This window comes from Taudactylus pleione, unplaced genomic scaffold (genome assembly GCF_031769625.1).
Source record: "Taudactylus pleione unplaced genomic scaffold, aTauple2 ptg000627l, whole genome shotgun sequence".
Lineage (NCBI taxonomy): Eukaryota > Metazoa > Chordata > Amphibia > Anura > Myobatrachidae > Taudactylus > Taudactylus pleione.
In genome coordinates this window covers 1,335,944-1,345,218 of record NW_028285029.1, presented here as the reverse complement: position 1 = coordinate 1,345,218, position 9,275 = coordinate 1,335,944, and positions in this window count along the sequence as shown.

The window sequence follows — 9,275 nt, the reverse complement described above, 5'->3', positions numbered from 1 at the left end:
GAGAGTGACAGTTGGCCTGAGGTTAAGTACCTGATTGAGAGAGACTGAACCCATGCTCTTTCGCATGAGTAGCCTGGCAGCTAACATCAGGAAGCTTCTTATGGGAGACAGCCAGAGCTGGATGAGGAGTGATGAGCAGCAGTATGGAGAGTGGAGCTGATTTCTGCCCCCTTTAAACAGAGGGAGAGTGAGCTTACCTGAGGGGAGAAGGAGCATGGAGTAAAGAGTGCTGGAGACCATTGTCTCCATCAGCAGCCCTCATATACTATGCCATTTTGCAACCTCTGATTTACTTCTTGAACTCTACAGCAGGGACTGAATAGTAACAATCATTTCACCTAAACCTATATACAACCAGCTGAGGAAGAAGCCTACAACTACTTGCACCCAGCATCTGCAGGATACATGTCACTCCAATAAAAAAAATATATATATATATATATATATATATATATATATATATACATATACACAGTACCAGTCAAAAGTTTGGACACACCTTCTCATTCAATGGTTTTTGTTTATTTAAATTATTTTCAACATAGTAGATTGATACTGAAGACATCAAAACTATGAAAGTACACATATGTAATTATGTTTTAAACAAAAAAGTGTTAAATCACATTTTTTTGTATTTTAGATTCCTCAAAGTAGCCCCCTTTGCTTGGATGACAGCTTTGCACACTCTAGGCATTCTCTCAATCAGTTTCATGAGGTTGTCTCCTGGAATGGTTTTGAATTAACAGGTGTGCCTTGTCAAGAATCAATCTGTGGAATTACTTGCCATCTTAATGTGGTTGAGGGGGCTATTTTGAGTAAAATTTATCCTGAAATGTATCCTGCAGATGCTGGGTGCATGTATTTGTAGGCTGCTTCCTCAGCTGGTTGTATATACATTAGGTTTAGGTGAAATGATTGTTACTATTAAGTCCCTGCTGTAGAGTTCCAGAATAAATTCATTTTTGTCCAAGGACACTGCTGTTTAACGTCCTGGAAAAACTTTTGACATAGGGTCAAAAACAGATTTAGGCCCGTATTCAATTAGTGGCAAAAAGTTGGAATTCGCGAAAAAGTATTGCGGATGATGTAATTTCGCCATGCGGAAACTATCACTGTATTCAATTGCAAACACTTTTCGCTTACGTGAAAACGCAAAGCAATCTAAAAGGCAAAAAATTTTCGCCTATGAATAGGTGTCGGAAAAAAGTGCAAATTCGCTATTTTGGCAGCACAGATGGTGTAATGGTTAGCATTACTGCTTCACAGCACTAAGGTCATGGGTTCAATTCCCACTAAGGCCCTAACTGGAGTTTGTATATTCTCCCTGTGCTTGCATGGGTTTCCTCCGGGTGCTCCGGTTTCCTCCCACACTCCAAAAATATACTGGTAGGTTAATCGGATCCCAAAAAAAATAATCCTAATGTGAGTATGTGTGTGAGTATGTGATAGGGAATAGAGATTGTAAGTTCCACTGGGGCAGGGACTGATGTGAATGGCCAAATATTCTCTGTAAAGTACTGCAGAATATATGTGCACTATATAAATAACTGGTAATAATAATAATAATAATAATAATATTTTGGGGTGCAAAGGTGGGAAAACCAATCTGCACCCTTGGGACATCCCCCCCAAAGTCCTAAAAAAAATAGAGAAACACCCCAAAAATGACTTTGAAAAAGGGGGTAAAAAAGTTCAAAGTGGGGGACAGACTTAAAAAGTAGCAAAATACACTTTTGAGGGGTCTGCAAGTAGGGGTAAAGTGTTTTTTTGATTGCAGAAGGGAAATTTTTTACGTGCTTGTAAACAACAATTTAGCGACTTTTATCTATGCTTAACCCCATTTTTAAGTACCCGAATTTGACAGGACTACTTATTTACACAAAAAAATAAGCAAAAAGCTATCCTTCAACACTTTATCAAAGACGCAAATTTAAAGCAATTGACAGCACTTAAGTACCCCATATAGCTAGCTTCAGTAGGACTATTTGGGGACATCCATATTGATCCCCAATGTTAGTGCATCTTTTGGGGGGCATCATGCTGATTTCTCCATTTTTGACAGCACTTTTCACCTGTTTAAATTTCGCCGGGTTGGGTTTTCGCGTCCTTTGGAATTGAATACGGCGAATCGAGGGGACGCGCGCAAAAAGTTTCCGCATCTTAAACTGGTGATGTAGGTGGGAAGTCCTTCAGGCGAAAAAAGTATAGCGGGTGCAAGACTACTTGAATACGGGCCTTAGCTTTACATTTCTGTTTCTCCACTTGTTGACCCAGATGGATATCTGACAGTTGTTTTGGTAAAAAATATTTTAATCTTCGGTTCTTACTGAACTGCCCTGTTAAGACAATAACATTTCCTTGTGGGGGAATATGCTGGACACTTAAATAGCAGATACAGATTATAACAGACAAACTAAAGTGCACCATCTGTATTTTTATTGTATAGAAATAGCTCTGCAATGAAGGACTGATCATTATAACATATGTTTTTAAACAAGTACTGGCACAGATAAAATAGTGTGATCACCTACTATATGTAAATGTATCTACTACAGTAGGGTAGTTATTAATAGGAGAAGTGTAAATTAGCTTGCGGGTTAGAATCTAAGTTATAGTACTTTTGAGTACATGATAAAAGGGGGCAAGAGCAGTTACTGCCTAAGGTTAGAATTGTTAATTAAAATGTTAATACTTTGGGAGGCAAGAACATATTTAGGTATGTAAGTAGGTCACAATCCCAATGGCAGAATGCCGGCTAGGAATATATGATAGGCGTCGAGATACCGACGCCTATCATAATCCTGATGCCAGAATCCAGAATGATGTGGGCCAGAATGAGGTAAGTCCAGGGCACCCGTTCTCTTAGCTGCAGGGGGAAGGGAAGGGCACACCAGGGGGATTTAGGATTAGGCACCCCCTGGGGAGGGTTAAGGTTAGGCTAGGGGACGAGGAGTTTAGGTTTAGGCACCCACGGAAGGAGGTTAGGGTTAGGCAACCCCCCGGGACAGTTAGATTTAGGCACACCTGGGGGGAGGTTAGAGTTAGGCACTAGAGGGGGGTGGTTAGGGTTAGGCACCTCTAAGGGAGGGTTAGGGTTATGTGGGGAGAGGGGAGGGGTAGGATTACTTATCTGGTGCTGTTGGGATTTCCTCCCTTCGGCCAGGCTAAACAGCCGTCGGCATGTCAAACCCATTGCCTTATTTAGCCCTAGATTCAAGAGTTTTGAAGCTATTGGGCATATTACTGTAGCTTTATAAAATTAAGGAAGTCAGTGTCATAGCATAAATAGGAATATATTTATTGGAGAGTATCCTTTTGATCTGTAAATAATATTATAAATGTTATTGTATGTAACATATTTACTCAAAAACTGAGGATCTTACCAGTATCCAGAATGTTTAATAAAATCCAAACTATTTATTTTTGGAGACCCAATGTTTGTGAGGTGTACTGATTGAGACCTTAATAGGTTATAACCCTTTCTCAACACCCATTTACTTTACTATTTACTATTTTCTGAGCCAACACTGTAGTCCATTGTCATTTATCAAACATTACAGATTCAAGTAGAGTTATCACCAAGATGAGACAGTAACAAGGTCTTTGTAACCTTGCTGATCCCCAGAAGGATGCTATAGAAGAGCAATAAGAAGGGGTTACACAGTAATGTTATTCCGATCACGTGACCCAGCTTGACTCATTACTCAGGTTTTCACTCAGTGTTTTGATGCATGTCACTATGGGAACCATGCCCACCTTATTTATACAAATCTCTCAATCACATGACTTCACAATATTGCATCATTAGATGCTGATGTTGTAGCAAGAAGCCACCTTCTTTGTATTGTGACTAGGTTACTGTTGAAATCATTCACAGGAAATAGAAAAATGAGCACATAACAATTAATAAAATACAATACACATATACCAGAATACAAAGTATCAATAAAACAGGGTTAATATAGAAATGGAAAATCATAAAAACCATTTCTATTTAAAATCACAATTTACCCTAATGGAGCCAATGTACCAAATGGATAAATATAATTTTTGCGAATAATGTATCCAAAGCTCTACCATTGCTAATGATGTGCTTAATACCATAAAAACATTTGTTACCAGCAGTCAAGCTAGAATGTACCTGTTTAATGTGCAATATATAAGGCATGACTCTCCAGGCCTTTTCTTTTATTTCTGAGATGTTCACTTTTTCTTATTGCTAAAGGTATTAGAAGTAGTAGTAGTATTACAAGAAGTAGTATTAGTAGTACTAGTAGCAGTAGTTTAAGAAGAAGTAGTATTAGAAATAGTATAAAAAGTGGCAGTAGAGGTAGTAGTATTAAAGTTTTAAAAGTAGAAGTAGAAACAGCAGAAGTATTAGCAGAAAAGTAGTAATAGCAGTAGTAGTACTAGCAAAAGTAGTAGCGGTAGTAGAAGTAGTAATAGCAGTAATAGCAGTATTAGTAGTAGCACTTGTAGCAAATGTAGTAGTATTACTAGTGGTGGTATTAGCAGTAAAATAGTAAAATCAGTAGTAGCAGTAGCAGCAGTAGAAGTAGTACTAGTAGTGGTAGTAGCAGCAGTAGAAGTAGTACTAGTAGTGGTAGTAGCAGCAGTAGAAGTAGCACTAGTAGTGGTAGTAGCAGCAGTAGAAGTAGCACTAGTAGTGGTAGTAGCAGCAGTAGAAGTAGCACTAGTAGTGGTAGTAGCAGCAGTAGAAGTAGCACTAGTAGTGGTAGTAGCAGCAGTAGAAGTAGCACTAGTAGTGGTAGTAGCAGCAGTAGAAGTAGCACTAGTAGTGGTAGTAGCAGTAGAAGTAGTACTAGTAGTGGTAGTAGCAGCAGTAGAAGTAGTACTAGTAGTGGTAGTAGCAGCAGTAGAAGTAGTACTAGTAGTGGTAGTAGCAGCAGTAGAAGTAGTACTAGTAGTGGTAGTAGCAGCAGTAGAAGTAGTAGCAGATGCAGTAGTTGTAGTAGAAGTAGTAGAAGTAGTACTAGTAGTGGTAGTAGCAGCAGTAGAAGTAGTACTAGTAGTAGCAGCAGTAGAAGTAGTACTAGTAGTGGTAGTAGCAGCAGTAGAAGTAGTAGCAGATGCAGTAGTTGTAGTAGAAGTAGTAGAAGTAGTACTAGTAGTGGTAGTAGTAGAAGTAGTACTAGTAGTGGTAGTAGTAGAAGTAGTACTAGTAGTGGTAGTAGCAGCAGTAGTAGTACTAGTAGTGGTAGTAGCAGCAGTAGAAGTAGTACTAGTAGTGGTAGTAGCAGCAGTAGAAGTAGTACTAGTAGTGGTAGTAGCAGCAGTAGAAGTAGTACTAGTAGTGGTAGTAGCAGCAGTAGAAGTAGTACTAGTAGTGGTAGTAGCAGCAGTAGAAGTAGTACTAGTAGTGGTAGTAGCAGCAGTAGAAGTAGTAGCAGATGCAGTAGTGGTAGTAGCAGCAGTAGAAGTAGTAGCAGATGCAGTAGTTGTAGTAGAAGTAGTAGCAGCAGTAGCAGAAGAATGAGAAGTAATGGTACAGATGCACCCAGGTTCATTGTGGCTGACCATGCAATAAACGTCCGTGCACATCATGCTATGTGCCACCATGCACTATGGTGCATCCCAGATTGCCAGAAAGCATCTCCTTTCAATCCTATAAAGATGCAAATGTGTGTCTCCGATTGCAGGAGTGCATCTCCCATTCAATTCTATTGACATGTGAATGATTGTATCCAATCGTGGGAGTGTGTCTCACACCATACATGGCACAATCCACTGTGATACAGGCAAAAGATGGAGCTGGGCATATTTGTTGTAGTAGTAGGAGCAGTAGTAAAAGTAATAGTAGTAATAAAAGTAATAGCAGTAGTAGTAATAGTAGTAGCAGTAGTAGTGTTATCAGCAGTAGGTGTATTAGTAGTAGTAATATTAGTAGTAGTAATAATAGCAGTAGCAGGATTAGGAGTAGTAGCAGTATTAGTAAATGTAGAAGTAGTAAAAGCAGTAGTAGTAGTAGTAGTAGTAGTAGAAGAAGCAGTAGGAGTATTTGTAGTAGGAGTAGAGTAGCAGTAGTATTAGAATTAGAAGTCGTAGTAGCGAGCAGTATTATTATTATTATTATTATTATTAGCAGTAGTGGTAGCACTAGTAGTAGTAAAAGAAGAAGCAGCAGCAGTAGTAGTAGTATTATTAGTAGCAGTAGCAATATTTGTAGTTGTAGTGAAATGAGTAGCAGTTGTGGTAGTAGTAGTAGAAGCAGCAGCAGTAGTAGTAGCAGTAGCAGTATTAGTAATAGTAGTAAATAGAAGTAGTAGCAGCAGTAGTAGTAGTAAAAGTAGTAGCATAATTAGTAGTAGAAGTAGACATAGTAGTAGTAGCAGCAATATGAGCCATAGTAGTAGCAGGAGCAGTATTACTATCAGTAGTAGTAGTAATAGCAGTAGCACTGGCAGTAATGGTAGTAGCAGCAGCACTACTAGAAGCAGTAGTAGCAGTAGCGATAGTAGTAGAAGTGGTAGCTGTAGAAGTAGTAGAAGTAGTAGTAGTAATAGTGGTAGTAATAGTGGTAGTAGAAGTAGGAGCAGAAGTAGAAATAGGAGGAGTAGCAGTAGAAGTAACAGTATTAGCAGTATCATTAGTAGTAGTGGTAGCAGTAGCAGTTGTAGTAGTTAAAGTAGTAACAGTAGTAGTAGCAGTATACATATTAGTAGTAGTAATAGTAGTAAAAGCAGTAGTGGTAGTAGTAATAGAAGCAGCAGTAGCATCAGTAATAGTAGTAGTAGCACTAGCAGTAGTGATAGCAGTAGTAGAAGCAACAGTAACAGTAGTAATAAGTGTTAGTGATAGTAGTAAAAATAGTAGTAGTAGTAGTAGTAGAATCAGCAGAAGCAGTAAGAGTAGCAGCAGAACTAGTGGTAGTAATAGTAGTAGGAGTAGAAGCATTCATGGTAGTAGTAGAAATACTGTTGTAAAGTAGTGGTAGTAGTATAGCTTGTAGTAGTAATAGTAGCCGCAGTATAAGTAGTAACAGTTAAAGCAGTAGAAGTAGTGGTAGTAGCATTAGTAGTAGTATTAGTAGTACTAGTGGTAGTAATAGTAGTAGCAATAGCAGTATTGGTAATAGTTGTAATTGTAAAAGCAGTAGCAGTAGTGATAGTAGTAGTGATAGTAGTAGTAGATGCAGCAGAAATAGTAGTAGTAACAACAGCAGTACTAGTGGTAGTAATAGTATTAGTAGTAGTATAAGTAATGTAACAGCAAGAGTAGTAGTAGCAGTAAATGTAGTAGTAATAATATTGTCAGTAGTAATAGTAGTAGTAGAAGTAGTAGCAGCAGAAGGAGCAGAAGTAGTAGCAGGAGCAGTAATAGTATCATTAGTAGTAGTTTTAGCAGCAGTGGTAGCAGCAGTAGAAGCAATAGTATTAATAGTAGTAGTAGTGCAAGTGGTAATAATAGTAAAATTAGTACTTTAGTAGTAGTAAAAGTAGCATTAGTAGTAGCAGTAGTAGTTTAAGTAACAGTAGGAGTAATAGTATTAGCAGTAGTAGAAGGAGTAGTAGTAGTAATTATAATAGTAGTAGAAGAAGCAGCAGTAGCAGTGGGAGCAGTAGAAGTAATAGTAGAAGTACAGTAGTATCAATAGTAGCAGGAGTACTAGTTGTAGTAGTAGTAGTGATAACTGTAATAGTTGAAGTCATAGCAATAGCATAAGCAGTATTATTATCAGTAGTATTAGTAATAACAGTAGCACTAGTGGTAGAGGTAGCAGTAGTAAAAGCAACAGTAACAGTAGTAGTAGTTATAATAGTGTTAGTGGTAATGGTAGAAAAATTTGTAGTACAAGTAGTAGTAGCAGTAGTAGTAATAGAAGCAGCAGAAGCAGTAAGAGTAGCAGCAGAACTAGTGGTAGTAATAGTAGCAGAAGTTGTAGCAGAAGTACTGTAGTAGTAACTAGTGCTAAAAATAGCAGTAGTAAAAGCAACAGTAACAATAGTAGTAGTAATAGTGTTAGTGGTAATAGTAGTAAATTAGTAGTAGTTGTATTAGCAGTAGCATTAGTAGTAGTAGTAGTAGGAGTAGAACTATTAGCAGTATTAGAAGTAGTAGTGGTAGTAATATTAATAATAGTATTAGCATTAGTAGCAGTAGGATAAGTACTAGTAGAAGTACTATAGTAGCAGGAGTAGTGGTAGCAGTAAAAGTAGTAGTAGTAGTAGTAGTAGTAGTAGTAATAATAATAATAGCAGTAATAGAAGTAGGAGCAGCAGTAGTAGCAGGAGCAGTATTAGTATCATTAGTAGTAGTAATAGCAGTAGTGCTATTGGTAGTAGTAGAAGTAGTAGTAATAGTAGTAGTAGCAGCAGCACTATTGGTAGAGGCAGAAGTAGTATAGTAGCAGTAATAGTAGTAGTGGTACTATTAGAAGTGGCAGTAGTATAGTGGCAGTAATAGTTGTAGTAGTAGTAGCAGTAGTAGTAACAGTAGTGTTAGAGTAGTAGCAGTAGTAGTAGTAGCAGTAGTAGTAACAGTAGTGTTAGAAGGAGGAGGAGGAGTAGAAGTAGCAGTAGTAATAGTGGTAGCAGTATGAGTAGTACTATTGGTAGTAGCAGTAGTAATAGTAGTAGCATTAGAAGCAGTAGTAGGAATAGAAGTAGTAGAAGTAGCAGGAGAAGTAGTAATAGTGGTAGCAATAGTAATGGTAGTGGCAGTAGTAGTAGTAGACATAGTAGTATTAGAGTGTTAGAAGGAGTAGTAATAGTTGTAGCAGTAGTTTTAGTAGTAGGAATAGTAGTAGTAGTAGCACTAGCAGTAGTGATAGCAGTAGTAGAAGCAACAGTAACAGTAGTAGTAAGTGTTAGTGATAGTAGTAAAATTAGTGGTAAAAATAGTAGTAGAATCAGCAGAAGCAGTAAGAGTAGCAGCAGAACTAGTGGTAGTAATAGTAGTATAAACAGTAGCAGTAGGAGTAGAAGCATTCATGGTAGTAGTAGTAGAAGTACTGTAGTATAAGTAGTAGTAGTGGTAGTAGTATAACTAGTAATAGTAATAGTAGCCACTACTATTAATAGCAGTAGAAGTTGTGGTAGTAGCAGTTGAAGCATTAGTAGTAGTATTAGCAGTACTAGTGGTAGTAATAGTAGTAGCAATAGCAGTAATAGTAATTGTAAAAGCAGTAGCGATAGTAGTAGTAGAAGTGATAGTAGTAGTAGTAGATGCAGCAGAAATAGTAGTAGTAACAACAGTACTAGTGGTAGTAATCATATTTGTTGTAGTAGTAGTAGTAGTAGTAGTAGACGTAATGT